Source organism: Pongo abelii, chromosome 18 (genome assembly GCF_028885655.2).
Source record: "Pongo abelii isolate AG06213 chromosome 18, NHGRI_mPonAbe1-v2.0_pri, whole genome shotgun sequence".
Classification (NCBI taxonomy): domain Eukaryota; kingdom Metazoa; phylum Chordata; class Mammalia; order Primates; family Hominidae; genus Pongo; species Pongo abelii.
In genome coordinates this window covers 74875208-74891063 of record NC_072003.2, presented here as the reverse complement: position 1 = coordinate 74891063, position 15856 = coordinate 74875208, and the positions used below count along the sequence as shown (strand labels likewise).

Genomic DNA, 15856 nt, shown 5'->3' with positions numbered 1-15856 from the left:
AAAATGTCAGTCGTGCTGAGGTTAAGAAACCCTGCTTCCAACAATTGTCTTTTAAAGTCACTTGAAATAGTTCCTCTCTAGTTATTGCTCCAAATCTGTACATAATTTTACTTTCGTTTTTAGGGATGCCTTTTTAAAAATTATGTAAAATGTTTGTATGATTCCAAAGTTGAAACTAGTTTGGTTTTGTTTTTTATTTTTTATTTTTTTTTTTTTATTTTTTTTTTTTTTGAGACAGAATCTTGCTCTGTCACCCAGGCTAGAGTGCAGTGGCGCGATCTCGGCTCACTGCAAGCTCCGTCTCCTGGGTTCACGCCATTCTTCTGCCTCAGCCTCCCAAGTAGCTGGGACTACAGGCGCCCACCACCACGCCCAGCTAATTTTTTGTATTTTTAGTAGAGACGGGGTTTCACCATGTTAGCCAGGATGGTCTCGATCTCCTGACCTCATGATCCACCCACCTTGGCCTCCCAAAGTGCTGGGATTACAGGCGTGAGCCACCGCGCCTGGCCCCCTTGTTTGCTTTTTAAAAAATAGAAATGGGGTCTCACTATGTTGGCCAGATTGGTCTTTAATTCCTGGCCTCAAACGATCCTCCCATCTTGGCCTCCCAGAGTGCTGGGATTACAGGCATGAGCCACCACACCTGGCTAGAACTAGTTTTCTTTGAAGAAAGGTACATTCAGAGAGGTCTTTCATCCTTGTCCCCTCCCTGGTTTTTTCTTCCCTCTAGCAGTAGTCATAAATCCATATCATATATACAACAATTTGTGTTTTTGCCACTGTATCTTTTGGATAGTCTTAGAAGTGGGATTGTTGGGTCAAAGATTAAATAAACATATAATTTTGCTTGATTTAAATATATCTTCTAAGTTCTATTTCTAAATACAATGAATCCAAAGAAAGCAAAGCACTGAACAGCATTACAACTATGCCATTTATATTAAAAAAGCATGAAATAGGCCGGGCGCAGTGGCTCATGCCTGTAATCCCAGCACTTTGGGAGGCTGAGGCAGGCGGATCACCTGAGGTTGGGAGTTCAAGACCAGCCTGACCAACATGGAGAAACGTCGTCTCTACTAAAAATAAAAAATTAGCCGGGCATAGTGGCGCATGCCTGTAATCCCAGCTACTCGGGAGGCTGTCAGGAGAATCGCTTGAACACGAGAGGCGGAGGTTGCGGTGAGCCAAGATCAGGCCATTGCACTCCAGCCTGGGCAACAAGAGCAAAACTCCGTCTCAAAAAAAAAAAAAGCATGAAAGATATGTAAGTAACTGTTTAGCTTGTATATACTAAAGTATCTCTGAATCGACTTACAAGAAACCAGTCATCAAACAGGAAAAAGGATGGCTGGGGTCCAAGGAGTGGGAGGGAGACTTCTTACTGGATACCCTTTTAAAATTTTGAACCATGTTAATATATGTCTATTTTTTAAATAAATTTTTTAAATAAAAATTAATGGAAAAAGATTTCTCTATCTTAAACTGCATTAACACCGGAAAACACGTAGAGGCAATGTTGCATAGGGAAGAGGAACCTCACACGCTGCTTTAGACAGCTGAATTCCACAGAATTACTGTCTTCTGGAATTTGGCTCTTTCAGGGAAGTTTACACTTTCAGCATTGCTGTTTATTCTGTGCCCATGAGTGGGTTCTAATGTTACGACTGTGTTGCATAATTTGTATTTTCTTCATAATGTTCAAAACTTGGCTTGATTTAAGTAATTGTGTGTATAGGTTTCCTGTAGTCATTTCTGCATAGGGTTAAATGCCTTGTTTTATGGAGTTGATCAGCGCCAAGCATGAGCTCACTGTCTGGGGAAACGAGGCTGCTATGGAGATAATGACCGACTTTGGCTGCCAGTGCCTCTGGTCGGAAGAAATGCAAGCCCTGTCTGATTTGGTAGTGTCTGTGGCTGGGGGAAAGCTGCCTCCACCTGGACCTTGGCAAGACTTTTTGGATTTAAGACAGTGTTCTGAGCAAGCCTTAGCCAAAATTTTCCAGCTCCTAAAACCCAGTTCCCTTCCTGGCTAGTGAAATGGCTTAGGACAGTGTTATCTTTTCAACTGCCACTGCCTCCTGAGATGGTGTCTGGGAAAGCCAGAGGAGCTGTTAAAATGAGTCCCACCGCAGCAGAAAAGCTATTGAAACCAGGAGACAGCTTCCAACTGGAAAAATACTTAGTATATAAGTGCTTACTTTCAAGAGCTCAAGCAGCTCTTCCCATAGGCAGCTATCCCGAAGGAATGGTTGAATACAGAAACAGCCAAGGAGGCAGATATTTTAGACAAAGCACATTTATTTTCCAGAAAGAGTAGTTTTTTTAATACCCCATATTGAAGAATTGTTGACCTTCATATCCTATAAACGTGAATCCTTTTAAACTTAAACGTGTCTGTACTGGGGCTGAGACTGACTTGCTGTAACACCATCCAGATGAATCCAAAACAAATCTTTATACCTGTGGTCCAAAAGTGGTAGGAAAATTCTGTAAAGACTTAAGGGCTTCAGGCAAAGTTGTTTGAATTCAATTTTTATTTCTTAAAACTGGGGACCCAAAATGAATCAAAAGGGATAGATGTCAGATGAGTGGTTATTGCCTGATGTGGTGGGGGATGGGGAGCAGGCGGTTGAGTAGAAAGAGGCACAGGAGCACACTCTGTGCGATGGAAACATCCTGTGTTTTGATTGGAGTGTAAACATTTGTCCAAATTAAGTCTACACGTTAATGTTCATGTACTTTACGTAATTATACCTCAAATTTAAAATGCAAAAAAACAAAAACATGGTCCTTATTACTTTGTGTAGTAGAATAAAACTGGGCCTAGATACTCAAGCAATTGTGTCCTAGTACCAGTTCTGCCACTAACTTCTATGTGGATGTGGGGAAAGTATGTAACCTCTACTTATAACTTCTCATCTGTCCTACAAAATTAGATCCTTGCATTTAGGATGCTCAGTTTTTTTCAACTGTTAGGTAGGATTCTCATAAAAATTATTACTTGGATAGTAACACAAAGAGAAATTTTCTCTAGGAAACTGCCCATTGTTGCTATGACTACATATGGCCTCAGTCATGTTGGTGACAAGGGAGGGATGGAAATAACTTTTTTGTTTTTTAGACAGAGTTTCACTCTTGTTGTCCAGGCTGGAGTACACCGGCGTGATCTGGGCTTGCCACAACCTCCACCTCCCGGGTTCAAGCGATTCTCCTGCCTCAGCCTCCCGAGTACCTGGGATTACAGGTGTGTGCCACCATGCCCAGCTAATTTTGTATTTTTAGTAGAGATGAGGTTTCTCCATGAAGGTCAGGCTGGTCTCGAACTCTCATCCTCAGGTGATCCTCCCGCCTCTGCCTGCCAAAGTGCTGGGATTACAGGCGTGAGCCACCGCACCCGGCCTGAAAATAACTTTTGTCTCAATCTACTAACCTGGGCTCTGAATTTGGGTATGGATTTTTTGCCCCTCATTCATATGAGCCAGTAGGGTTAGGAATCAGCTTTTAGAACAAGCCTGTCCGGCACTGCTTTTCAGTGACCAAATGCAGGAAAATGTCTCTGTGGGAGGAAAGGGAGTGGCAGAAAGTCACTCTAAGTGGGACCCAGGCTGCCAAGTGTTGGTCTCCAGCACATGTTCCCTGTACTTGGGCTCAGCTCCCAAAGGGGAAGAGCTCACAATGGAAACAGTGATGGCCATTTGCTCAGGCAGCCAAAAGAATGAAAAGTACATTGAAACTAAGCAGTGTCTCCACAGGAGAGGTACGGTGGGCCCCTTGCTGGTGAAACCAACCTGACGACAGAGCAGGATCACAGAGCCATTCCCAGCATCTTTCTTCAGTTCAACAACAAGACCTTTCTGTGCAACCTCTCAAGAAATCTCTGGGAAATGATACCGTGGGCAGTATTACTAAGCTTTACCCAACAATAGAGGCACACTCAGTCCAGTTCACCCATTTGCTCTGAATTCGATTTTGTTAATTGAAAGAAAAGAGCTTTTCTTAATGTAAGTTTCAGGACCTGCATCCCCCTAACCCAAAGTTTCATCAGCTTCCCCGTTTATTGCTGCCTCTTGTGAACCGTTTTGACCTCCAGTGAATGCCTTTTCAGCTGGCATTTTCATGCTGTACTTTTGTTCTTCAGCTTACCCAGTGCCACTGTGAATGTCCTTCTTTACTAACATGTCAGTAACTGCTGGGCTGTGAAGCCAGCTAACAGTGGGAGAAGGCAGTCTTGGGGTGATGGAGTGGCAAGTGCAGTTAAACCAGCTCCGATGACAGTGCTCAGTCACCTGTGCTAAAGCAGGTAGGTGGTGCAGCCCGGCTCTGTGCCTCCTTCATGAAAGATGAGAGCTGCTATGGTCTGAATGTTTGTGTCCCACCCCGATTCCTGTGTTGAAATCGTAACTCCCAGAATTATGGTATTAGAGGTGGGGTCTTTGGGAGGTGATTAGGTCTTAAGAGCAGAGCCCGGCCAGGCACGGTGGCTCACGCCTGTAATCCCAGCACTTTGGGAGGCCAAGGCGGGTGGATCACCTGAGGTCAGGAGTTCGAGACCAGCCTGGCCAACATAGTGAAACGCCATCTCTACTAAAAATACAAAAATCAGCTGAGTGTGGTGGCGGGCGCCTGTAATCCCAGCTACTCGGGAGGTTGAGGCAGGAGAACCATTTGAACCTGGGAGAAGGAGGTTGCAGTGACCTGAGATCGCGCCATTGCACTCCAGCCTGGGCAACAAGAGCAAAACTCCGTCTCAAAAAAAAAAAAAAAAAAAAAAACGCAGAGCCCTCATGAATGGGATTAGTGTCCTTATCAAAGAGACTCCAGAAATTCCTTACCTCTTCTGCCATGTGAGGACACAGTGAGAAGACGGCTGTCTGTAAACCAGGAATCGGGCTCTCACTAGACACCAAATCACACCTTGATCTTCGACTTCCCAGCCTCCAGAATGGTAAGAAATAGAGCTATATTGTTTATTAACTATTCAGTCTATGGTGTTTTGTTATAGCAGCCCAAACAACAAGGGCCCACATGGCTTAGTATTTTGCTTGCATATACTTTGAGGGTATTATTTTCTAAAATAAATGGGCCGGGCATGGTGGCTCACACCTGTAATCCCAGCACTTTGGGAGGCCAAGGTGGGCAGATCACTTAGAGTCAGGAGTTCAAGACCAGCCTGGCCAACATGGTGAAACCCCACCTCTATTAAAAATATAAAAATTAGCTGGGCATGGTGGCAGGCGCCTGTAATCCCACCTACTGGGGAGGCTGAGGCAGGAGAATCTCTTGAACGTGGGAGGCAGAGGTGGCAGTGAGCCAAGATTGCACCATCGCATTCCAGCCTGGGCAACAAGAGCAAAACTCTGTCTGAAAATAAAATAAAAACTAGGCCAGGCATGGTGGCTCATGCCTATAATTCCAGCACTTTGGGAGGCTGAGGTGGGTGGATCACCTGCGGTCAGGAGTTCCAGACCAGCCTGGCTAACATGGCAAAACCCCGTCTCTACTAAAAATACAAAAATTAGCTGGGCGTGGTGGTGCTTGCCTGTAATGCTAGCTACTCGGGAGACTGAGGCACAAGAATCTCTTGAACCTGGGAGGCAGAGGTTGCAGTGAACCAAGATCATGCCACTGCACTCCAGCCTAGATGACAGAGAGAGACTCTGTCTCCAAAAAACAAAACATATTAAAACTAGCTGGGCAAGTTAATCCTGTAATCCCAGCTACTCAGGAGGCTGAGACAGGAGAATCATTTGAACCCGGGAGGCGGAGGTTGCAGTGAGCCGAGATTGCACCACTGCACTCCAAGCTGAGTGACAGAGCGAGACTGTCTCAAAAATAAATAAATGATAGTGTGTAAACTATGGTGCGATGGTCACAAACCCAGTCTTTTCAGGAGCAGGAAACTTAAGGTAGGTGGAATGAACTGGAGCCGTTTTTGTTGTTGTTCTAGCTGATTGTTGCTAGATCTTAAGAATTTTTCAGGAGAAGCAAGAAAATTAGGTATTTATATACATGTCTGTGGCCCACATTGAAACACAGGCCTTTAATTCTCACTGTCTGGACTAGCAAAACAAAGATGGGTTTTGGCATTAGACCGAAGTGTGAATTTTGGCACCAGGATGTGCTAGTTGTGTGATGTTGGGTAGGTAACTTCATTCTCAAAGTGTCAGTGTCCTCTCCTTTGAAATGAGGGCAGCTCCGCCCACTTGGCAATGGGGTTGTGATAGGTATAGGAGGGCTGTCTACCACACATGCAGTGACTAGCACTTAGGAAACTCCAGCTGAGGTCGTCTGTCTGCCAGCTTCTAAGTGACTCCTTCCAATTTGCTAGTCCCAATTTCCAGAGCTTTTGCTAATAAACATGACTGTCCTCAGGAGAAGCCTATTGGGCAGATGTTTGTAGAGTGTCATGCTGCACACCAGGTGTCTGCACATGTGTTTGCACCACTCCATCCCACATCTGGAAGCAACAGCTCCAGATGAAGGAGCAAAGCTGTCGATCACAGAGGTGTATGTGGATCCTCCGACCAAATTGTGGCTTTGCTTCCTCAGTGTCAGCCACCAGGATTGGTTTTAGGTGTGTTAGGCCATTCTTGCATTGCTATAAATAAATAGCTGAGACTGGGTAATTTATAAGAAAAGACATTTGGCTGGGCAAGGTGGCTCACGCCTGTAATCCCAGCATTTTGAGAGCCCAAGGCCGGCGGATCACTTGAGGTCAGAAGTTCGAGACCAGCCTGACCAACATGGTGAAACCCCGTCTCTACTAAAAATACAAAAAAAATTAGCCAGGCGTGGTGGTGGGCACCTGTAATCCCAGCTACTCAGGAGGCTAAGGCAGGAGAATCACTGGAACCTGGGAGGTGGAGGTTGCAGTGAGCAGAGATCTCTCCACTGCACTTCAGCTTGGGTGACAGAGTGAGACTCCGTCTCAAAAAAAAAAAAAAAAGAAAAAAGAAAAGACATTGAATTGGCTCACAGTTCTGCAGGCTGTACAGGAAACAGTGCTAGCATCTGCTTCTGGGGAGGCCTCAGGAAGCTTTACTCATGATGGAAGGTGAAGCGGGAGCAGGCATCTCACATGGTGAAAGCAGGAGCAAGAGAGAGAGAGTGGAGGCAGGTGCCACACACTTTGAAATGACCAGATATTGTGAAAACTCACTATCACAAAGACAATACCAATCATGAGGGATCTGCCCCATGATCCAAACACCTCCCACGAGGCCTCACCTCCAGCATTTAGGATTATAATTCAACTTGAGATCTGGGCAGGAACAAATATCCAAACTATAAGAAATAAAGATGAAAAAGGGAATCAGTTGTACATTTTAAGGCTTTCCTTTTTTCTGTTTAACGAAGAACGAGTCTTTTGAGCATAAGAACATTTATATTGCCTCCTTCCAAATTCTCCTTGAAAGAGATCCTCTGGCCACCTTTGGGATTGCACAAGCCTGCCTCATGCCCTCTTTGGGGCCAGTGTGTTTCAGCTGCTGCTGCAAAAGTAAGATGTGTCGGTGCTTGTTAAGTAAGCTCTCAGTTCCAGGTAAGAGCAGTCATACACCTCCTGGATGCCATCAATGTGCCAGGCATTTTGCTCTGCAGCCGGGGTACAAGGATAAGGGAGAGTCCTCATGTTGCTCCTGAGTAAAGGAAGATGGGCAAGTGACTTCATGGTGGAAGAGCGCAGTGTGAGGATGACTGTGACAAAGGTCTAATACCCAACCTGGGAGAAGGGCGCAGGGTTCTTAGCAAACAACTGGTGAAGGGGAAATATTAGTGGATAGCAAGCAAAAAGAATTGGGGGTACATTTGGGGACAGTTTAGAGGGAAGGGTATTTGCAGTGGAGAGACATCATAATCAAAGTCTAGAGGTGAGAGCGCAGCATGGCTGGGCTAGTGGAGTATGGGAGACGCTGGGGATGAGGCTGAAGGTCACAGCAGGGAGGACTCTGAGTGCCTTGCAAAGGAGAACAGTTTTATCCTGACCGCTCTGCACTTCAGTGATTTTGAGAGATGGGTGCTAAGATGAAGTTACATCTTAGAAATATAACTCTTTGCTGTAGCAAGGAGAACAGACTACAGGAGCAGGGATGATGGTGAGGAGACCATAGCTGGGGGATTACTGTAGTAACTTCAAGAGAAATGATGAGGCCCAGGCAATAGAGGCTTGAGGAACCACAGGGAGGGGCCGACTTCAGAAACAGGCAGAGGGCGAGGCGAGTGCAGGGAGTGGAAGAGGGGAGTGGTTGAAGATGACTCCCAGGTTATCGTGTTGGTGACAGAATGGAATGTTGTGCCATGGATCGTGAAATGGGACCCAGGAAGAGGAGCTGGTGTTGGGGGGGCCAGGAGATGTAGGCAGGGGATGTGCCCAGTTTCAGAGGTTAAGATTTTGGCAGGATAAGGGCCTATAGTGGGCATTTAGAGGGACTGGTTTAGTGCTCAGGAGAGAGATGGGATTGAGATAAAAATTTTGTGGAGTCATCATTAAAGACATGGGTTAGATGAAATCATCTACAGAGAATGTGCAGACGGAGAAGAGGAGACACTGGTGAGGAGGGAACCCTGGGGAAATGGAGACTTCAGGAGCAGGCAGAAAAGCATAGAAACGAGAGTGACTGAGAGACCCGAGGAAAATCAGGAGAAAGCCAATCAGGAGCTTCCAGGAGATAGTAACGTAAAGTAGAGAATATATTAAAGAGAGGCAAAGGTGGTTGGTGAAAAAAAAAAAAAAAAAAGTGGCCGGGCGCTGGGGAGGATCCCTTGAGGCCAGGAGTTTGAGACCAACCTGGGCAACATAGTGACATCCCATTGCTACAAAAAAAAAATATATGAAAATTAGCTGGGTGTGGTGGCAAGTATCCACGGGCGGGGGACAAGGTTATTTTGGCAAGCCTAGCAAACTCTGGGGCAGAGAAGTGGAGGGGTAGAAGCTTGCCTATCTTGAGCTGAGGAGGGAAGAGGAAGTGAGAAATGGTGGCAGCCAGATGCTCTCCTTTGAGAAGGACCCAATTTCTATTCTCACTGGTGTAACTTAAAAACAAAACAAAAGTGATGAAATATTTCAAACATAAAAGTAAAAAGAAGCTGGGCATGGTTATATGTGCCTGTAATCCAAGTTACTCAGGAAGCCAAGGTGCAAGGGTCGTTTGAGCCCAGGAATTCAAGACCAGCCTGGGCAACACAGTGAGACCCTGTGTCTTTTAAAAAAAAAAAAAAAAAAAAAAAAAAAGAAACACTCATGACCCAATTAACAGTAAACATTTTGCTGTCTTTGCATCAGGTTTTTACTTTTTGGACAAAACATGACTAGTGTTTGAAACCCCACATTTACCCCTTCCTGATCCCATTTCCCTCCCTCCATGAGGTAACCACCATCCGGAATATGATGTTTCATTCCCTTGCGTGGTTTATACTTTTATTACATAAGTTTAGATCTGTAAGCAATAAATATAATTGTTTTGCAAATTTTTAAAGTTTATTATAGAGATGGATCATGCTGAATATACTTCTGCCTCTTGCTTTTTTCATTATCAGTACTGTTCTGGAGATTTATTTACGTTGGCACATGTGGCTCTAGTTATTTCAACTGCTCTACAGTATTCCTTTGTATAAATACACCACATATCTCTCTGCCTCTTGCTTTTTTCATTATCAGTACTGTTTTGGAGATTTATTTACGTTGGCACATGTGGCTCTAGTTATTTCAACTGCTGCTATACAGTATTCCTTTGTATAAATACACCACATATCTCTCCATTCTCCTGTGGTGGACATTTAATTGGTTTCCAATTTTTTGTTCAAACAAGGTTGCAATGATCATTCTTCTACATATCTCTTGTACACATGTAGGGATATTTCTGGAATATATAACTAGAAGTGGAACTTGCTAAGCCATGGATTACAGGCACCTTCAACTTCACTAGATACCGTGTCAAACTTTTTCCCAAAGTGATGGTACCAGTTTACATACAAAACAGCCATTTATGACAATTCTAGATGCTTCACATCCTCACCAATATTTCATTTGTTGAAAATTTAATTTCGGCCAATTTGATGAAGTTATATTCTATAGTTTCCTCTAGATTTTTACAAGGCCACCAATAACATAGTGTAGATACCACACAACTCTAGGAGGTGCTGTTCACATTTTAGTCTTTGTCAATGGTGCATTCTAGAGTTGATACAGTAACCGTGGTCTTGAGCGATGTTAAGAATTTTGTTTATTGACCTGTTAGGTTTTCTCTTTTGTAGGAATTACACAAAATAATTGATTATATACATATGAAAAAATAGATTCCTATATTAATTATACATAAAATAAATTCAAGGTAAATTAAAGATCTAAATGCCAGGCCGGGCATGGTAGCTTAAGCCTGGCCAGCACTTTGTGGGGCTGAGGCAGGACGATTGCTTGAACCCACGAATTTGAGGCTGCAGTGAGCTATGAACATGCCACTGCACTCCAGCCTGGGCAGCAGAGCAAGACCCCATCTCTTTAAAAAAATAAAAACTTTATGATTTTTCTATGTTGATAAATGAGATCTATAATTTCTTTTTTCTCTTACACTGTCTTTTTGTTTCTGTGGGTTTTGTTTTGTTTTGGACACAGGGTTTCACTCTGTCACCCAGGCTGGAGTAAAGTGGCACGATCATCACTCACTGCAACCTTAAACTCCTGGGCTCAATTGATCCTCCCACCTTGGCCTCCCAAAGTGTTGGGATGGGATTACAGGCGTGAGCCACTGTGCACGGCCTCATGTTGTCTTCATAAAGTTTTAACATTGAGATCTGGTAAGTCTCAAAATGAATTTGTGGTTATTCCTTCTTCTAATCTCAAATAGTTTAAAAGTCTTTCGCCCATTTTTCTACTGGGTGGTTTGTTTTTATTGTTGTTGTTTGAGAGTCTTGCTCTGTTGCCCAGACTGGAGTACAGTGGTGCGATCTCAGCTCACTGCAACCTCCACCTCCCAGGTTCAAGAGATTCTCCTGCCTCAGCCTCCCACATCGCTGGGATTTCAGGTGCCACCACCACGCCCAGCTAATGTTTGTATTTTTAGTAGAGACAGGGTTTCTTTTTTCTTTTTTTTTTTTTTTTTTTTTTTGAGATGGAGTCTCAACTCTGTCACCCAGGCTGGAGTGCAGTGGTGCAATCTCAGCTCACTGCAACCTCTGCCTCCCGGGTTCAAGCAATTCTCCTGCCTCAGCCTCCCGAGTAGCTGGGACTACAGGCACGTGCCACGACGCCCAGCTAATTTTTTGTATTTTTAGTAGGGACAGGGTTTCGCAGCATTAGCCAGGATGGTCTCGATCTCCTGACCTTGTGATCCGCCTGCCTCGGCCTCCCAAAATGCTGGGATTACAGGCATAAACCACCACACCTGGCCCTAGAGACAGGGTTTCATCACGTTGGCCAGGCTGGTCTTGACCTCCTGACCTCAAGTGATCCACTCACCTCGGCCTCCCAAAGTGCTGGGCTTACAGGTGTGAGCCACAGCACCCAGCCTGGGTGGTTTGTGTTACTGATTCCAAGAGTTCTTTTATTTATTTTGGATATTAATTATGTCTTGATTATATCTCTTACCCAGTCTGTGGCTTCTAGTTGTTTTAGGTGCTTTTTTTTTTTTTTTTTTCCTGTTTTGAGACAGAGTCTCGCTCTGTCAGCCAAGCTGGAGTGCAATGGTAAGATCTCAGCTCACTGCAACCTCTGTCTCCCAGGCTCAAGCAATTCTCCTGCCTCAGCCTCCCAAGTGGCTGAGATTACAGGCGTGTGCCACCACACCCGGCTAATTTTTGTATTTTTAGTAGAGACAGGGTTTCACCATGTTGGCCAGACTGGTCTCGAACTCCTGACCTCAAGTGATCCACACACCTCGCCCTCCCAAAGTGCTGGGATTACAGGTGTGAGCCACCGCATCCGGCTGGTGCCTTATTTTGTACAGATGTTGTTCATTTTAATGTTCATTTTAATGTACTTAAATTTGTCAATCTTTGATAGTTTACGTTTTGTATCTTGAGTACTCCCTCCTTACTCCAGGGTCCTAGATATTCTAATTCTTTTTCTAATTTTTTTTTTTTTCCCCCGAGACGGAGCCTCACTCTTGTTGCTGAGGCTGGAGTGCAGTGGTATGATCTCGGTTCACTGCAACCTCCGCCTACCGGGTCCAAGTGATTCTCCTGCCTCAGCCTCCCAAGTAGCTGGGATTACAGGTGCCCGCTAACACGCCCAGCTAATTTTTATATTTTTAGTGGAGACAGGGTTTCACCATGTTGACCAGGCTGGTCTTGACCTCCTGACCTCAAGTGATCCACATACCTCAGCCTCCCAAAGTGCTGGGATTACAGGCATGAGCCACTGTTCCTGGCCTGTTTTTGTTTTTCGCAACAGGGTCACCCAGGCTGAAGTGCAGTGGCGCAATCATAGCTCACTGCAACCTTAAACTCCTTGGGCTCATCACCTGAGCTTCCCACGTCAGCCTCCTCAGTAGCTGGGACTATAGGCATGCACCACGAGGCCCAGCTAATTCTTAAATTTTTTGTAGAGACAGTGTCTCACTATGTTGCCCAGGGCTCAAAGTCCTGGCCTCAAGGGATCCTTCCACTTCGACCTCCCAAAGTGCTGGCAATACAGGTGTGAGCCACCATGCCGTCTCATATTCAGATATTTCATCCACCTTGAATTTATTTTATGCGTAATACAGGGATCTGTTTTTTCATGTATAACCGTTATAGAGTCATGGGTCATCCAGTTCATTTTTCATGCCATTGCTGTTATATTTTAAACATGGGGGCCAGGCACTACTCATGAAGCTGAGGTGGAAGGATCACTTGAGCCCAGGAATTCGAAGCTACAGTGAGCTGTGATCACGGCCCAGCACTCCAGCCTGTGTGACAGTGAGACCCCATCTCTTTTAAAATATATATATATATACGATTTTTCTATGTTGATAAATGAGACAAAGCTATAACTTTTTCTCTTATACTATCTTTATAAAGTTTTAAAGATTGAGATTTTGTAAGTCTCAAAATAAATGTAATTATTCCTTTTCTAATCTCTGAAACAATTTAAGAAAGGGGTTCCTTAGTTTTATAAAATTCATCTGTACAATTTTACAAGTCTAGTGTCTTTGAGGAGTATTTTGGGGGAAGAGTATATGCTTTTTTTTTTTAACTTTTAAAATCTTCACTTAGATGTTACATTTTAAAGGTAAAATTGACAAATCCACTTTTATTGACTGATATTCCAAATAAGGCTGCTTTCTTCAATGGTTTGTTTTGTAGCTGATAGCTACTCCCGCCTCTGTTCCAGTATTTCTGCTATAGCACTTACAACATTGCTTTGTAATTATTCTTTACATGTTGGTTTACCGCCAGACGGAAACCTCCTGGAAGACAGGATAGTACTTTGTTCGTATCTGTGCCCTAGTATGCAGCACGGTTAATCCTATTCTGTAGGATTCTGTGTAATCCTATATTTACACGGTTAAGAGGTTCACTCCCTCCCACCAGTCCCTGCTCCAAGTGGGGCTGTTTGGTACAACAAGCAAGGCCAGAATCCTCCCAGGCACACTATAAATAGAAAAAAAAAAAAAAAATCATGAAATGATTTGACATTGCCAACCACGTCATTCTTCTTCAATTTTACTTATCATCTCAGTTCTGCCACTTGGTAGTCGTGTGGCTGTGGAAACTTCACTACCTATCTTATGGGGGCTTTTTGAAGATTGTGATAATGTATGTAAATCATCTGGTATCCAGAGGGTGTTTAATAAGTGCTAACTATAAATTACTAACTATACTATTACTATTAGTAATAGTAACTATTACTACTATAGTGCTAACTATAAAGAAAAACACGGCCGGGCATGGTGGCTCACACCTGTAATCCCAGCACTTTGTGAGGCTGAGGCGGGTGGGTCACCTGAGGTCAGGACTTCGAGACCACTCTGGCCAACACGGTGAAACCCTGTCTCTACTAAAAATACAAAAATTAGCTGGGCGTGGTGGCACGCGCCTGTAATCTCAGCTATTCGGGAGGCTGAGGCAGGAGAATTGCTGGAACCCGGGAGGCGGAGGTTGCAGTGAGCTGAGATTGTGCCATTGCACTCCAGCCCAGGCTGACAACAGCAAGACTCCGTCTCAAAAAAACAAACAAACAAAAAACACAACTGGCTTCAACGATACTTGCCTTTTGGTTTTCTTCTCTTTAGCTATTTCTTCTCGGTTGCATTTGTGGGTTTGTGGTTGTGAAACAGAAATAAATCAAAATGCCTTTGGGAAGCCACCTCTCCTCTACTTCTGTAAAATCCTATTTCTGTTCATATGTTTAAGCAGAGGTTCACCATTCTCTGGCCCAAGCAGGGCTGTTTGGTAGTCCAAGCAAGGCCAGAGACCTCCCAGGGACTTTTGTTAGTGCTCTCAGAAAAGATGTTCTTCCTTCCACTAGAGTTGCTAAGCAACTCCAAAGATGGGGCCATCTTTGCCATCACATGGAGAGAACACAGAGAAAAACAAAACCAAGAGATGGAGTTTTGATGTTATTATTTGATCCCTGGTTCTAGCTACACCTCAAGCCAGTGAACCATCCCTCTGAGAGGTGAGATAATAAACTGCCTTTTTAATGCTAAGGCCAGTTTGAATTGGGAGCACGTCATTGCAAATAAAATTCCTTAGTAACACAGAGCTTGCTTTCCCTTTACCTTGCTCACTCTGAGGTCAGTTTCTAACTGCTTTTAGTGTGAAACTATCAGCAAAGAGAAACAGATTTTATTAGCACAAGTTTGGTAAAGACCCAACAAGATGTTTGTGACAAATTAAGAATGTTTCCTCTGATCCCAACTGAGAAGGTGACATCAGTAGAGAGCTTGGATGAGCTGCTTATATAATTTGGTAAAGATAAAGTTAAAGGTCTTTGTTTCTTCTGCAATGGAAAGTGTGAGTCATTTTAATTACATGTTCTTAGACTGGTGGGACATACCTGGTTTCTTTATTCTTGTCTGTGTAGTGCTCTAGCCACCAACACAGTATGTCTGCAGAAGATTTAAGAAAGTAACTAAGCATTTCCTCTCAAATGTATTTGTGTCCTAGCAAGCCTACACATCTCTACTAATGTGTGAGAAATGAAACTCATGCGCATAGATAAATCTAATCTTGATTTTTAGGAAGGGAGTAGAAAGCAGTACCTTAAAGAATGCAGGAACATTAAAAGGATGCACAGAAGTGATATGGAGAGATCACTAAAATATAATGTTAAATGAAAAAAAGCAATGTATGTAGAAGTATATGTTTTCTTTGTACAAGAAAAAGAAGAAGCCGGGTGTAGTGGTGGGCGCCTGTAATCCCAGCACTTTGGGAGGCTGAGGTGGGTGGATCACCTGAGGTCAGGAGTTTGAGACGAGCCTGGCCAACATGGTAAGACCTCATCTCTACTGAAAATACAAAATTAGTTGGGCGTGGTGACACATGCCTCTAATCCCAGCTATTCAGGAGGCAAGGCAGGAGAATCGCTTGAACCCGGGAGGCGGAGGTTGCAGTGAGCTGAGATTGCACCATTGCACTCCAGCCTGGGTGACAAGAGCAAAACTCCGGTCTCAAAAAAAAAAAAAAAGAAAAAGAAAAAGAAAATAAGGATATGTATTCATATTTGATCATCCTTTTTACTATGCCATTATACTGTCCTTTAAATTATCCTATTTACTTTTAAAATATTGAAAAGAAACAAGAAGCCAGTAAAAGTAATTTCCCATAAAGGGCAGAGGTGGTTAGGAGGCTGACGGGAGCAAGCCTTCTCAGTGTATACCTTTTTATATTGTCCCAATATCTCAAACATGTGAACATATTAGTTATTCAAAACAAT

The 15856-nt window shown here is 43.8% G+C and overlaps 1 protein-coding gene across 7 annotated transcripts in view; it reads left to right on the top strand.

The window, feature by feature from the left end:
* Nucleotides 1–13615, top strand: part of ADAT1 (adenosine deaminase tRNA specific 1) — a 43635-nt gene extending 30020 nt beyond the window's left edge. For 3 of the 7 annotated variants that reach the window (XR_008514692.2, XR_008514693.2, XR_010137862.1), the window contains 3 exons: nucleotides 3150–3247; nucleotides 3756–4948; nucleotides 10613–13615. The gene's annotated coding sequence lies outside the window, so the exon portion shown is untranslated. Of the gene's footprint in view, nucleotides 1–3124; nucleotides 3248–3755; nucleotides 4949–10612 lie in introns of all 7 variants that reach the window. The other 4 variants (XR_008514694.2, XR_008514690.2, XR_010137861.1 and 1 more) reach the window with 4 other exon arrangements.
* The last annotated feature ends 2241 nt before the right edge of the window (nucleotides 13616–15856 follow it).